Consider the following 2,022-nt stretch of genomic DNA (forward strand, 5'->3'; position numbering starts at 1 on the left):
AAAAAAAAGAGGGGTGAAATCATACCCCCCATATTCTCTGATCATAATGTTTTAAAGCTAGAGATCAACCAAAAAAAAAAAAAAAAAAAAAAGACGGAAGAAACACAAATACATGGAGATTAAACAACATGTTACTGAAGAATAACTGGGTCAGAAAAGAAATAAAAGAGAGATCAAGAGATACATAGAAATGAATAATAATGATAGTACAACATATCAAAACTTTTGGGACATGGCAAAAGCGGTTATAAGAGGAAAATTCATATCATTACAGGCCTACCTCCAAAAACAAGAATGAACCCAAACAAACAACCTAATGCTTTATCTTAAAAAACTAGAAAAGGAAGAATGAATGAAGCCTAAAGTCCACAGAAGGAAAGAAATATCAAAATTAGAGCAGAAAGAAATGATATTGAAAACAAACAAAAGAAAAGATAAAATAAATGCAACAAAGAGCTGGTTCTTTGAGAAGGTTAATAAAATTGACAACTCCCCTGGCCAGTCTCACTAAAGAAAAAAGAGAAAGGACACAAATAAATAAAATCAGGGATTAAAGAGGGGGAAATTACTATTGATATTGCAGAAATACAAAGGCTCATACAAGAATACTATGAAAATATATATAACACCAAATTTAATAACTTAGAAGAAATGGACCAGTACTTAGAAAGATACAATCTTCCTAGACTGCATCAAGAAGTACTGGAAAATCTAAATAGACCAATCAGCAGTATGGAAATTGAAACAATCATCAAAAACCTACCCAAAAATAAAAGTCCAGGAACAGATGGTTTTACCAGTGAATTCTACCAAACATTCAAAGAAAATTTAATACCCACTCCCCTCAAGCTCTTCCAAAAAATTGAAGAGGAGGCAATACTTCTCAACACATTTTATGAGGCCAATATTACTGTGATACCAAAATCTGGAAAAGATAACGCAAAAAAGAAAACCACAGACTAATAACTCTCATGAACACAGATGCAAAATTCTCAGTAAGATTCTAGTGATCTGAATACAGCAACGTATTAAAAAGATCATACATCAGGTACAAGTGGGCTTCTTCTCAGGGGCACAGGGCTGGTTAGACAAATCCATTAATGTGATACACCACCTAAACAAATCGATTAATGTGATATACCACCTAAACAAATTAAAAAATAAGAATCATATGATCATATCAATAGATGCAGCCTTCGACAGGGTACAGCACCCATTTATGATCAAAACATTTAACAAAGTTGGTATAGAAGGAAAATACCTTAACATAATAAAGGCCATATATAACAAACCCGCAGCCAACATTATACTTAATGGTGAAAAACTAAAAACCTTCCCTATAAGGTCAAGAACAAGGCAAGGCTATCCACTACTGCCACTGCTATTCAAAATTCCTTGTGGAATTGCAACAAAAAGAATAAAATACCTAGGAATAAATCTAATGAAACATGTGAAGGACCTACATAATGAAAACTACAAGACCCTATTCAAAAAAATCAAAGAAGATACAAAGAAATGGAAAGATATTTTGTGTTCTTGGATTAGAAGAATCAACATAGTAAAAATGACCATATTACCTAAAGTACACAGATTTAATGCAATCCCCATCAAAATCGCATTGGCATTTTTTAAAGAAATAGAACAGAACAAACATCAGATTTGTATGGAAGCACAAAAGACCCCGCATTGCCAAAGCCAGCCTGAGAAAAAAGAACGAGGCTGGAGGCATCACTCTGCTCAACTCAACTTTATATTACAAAGTGACAGTAATCAAAACGGCATGGTATTGGCAGCAAAACAGACACATGGACCAGTTGGACAGAATCAAGAGTCCAGAAGTAAACTGATATTTATATGGGCAAATAATTTTTGACAAAGAAGCCAAAAACATACAGTGGAGAAAGGAAAGCCTCTTCAATAAATGGCGCTGGGAGAACTGAAAAGCCACCTGCAAAAGAATGAAACTAGACTGTTGTCTATCACCGCACACCAAAATTAACTCAAAATGGATTAAGGATCTGA

The sequence above is a fragment of the Pteropus alecto genome, unplaced genomic scaffold (genome assembly GCF_000325575.1).
Source record: "Pteropus alecto unplaced genomic scaffold, ASM32557v1 scaffold164, whole genome shotgun sequence".
In the NCBI taxonomy this organism is placed as follows: Eukaryota; Metazoa; Chordata; class Mammalia; order Chiroptera; family Pteropodidae; genus Pteropus; species Pteropus alecto.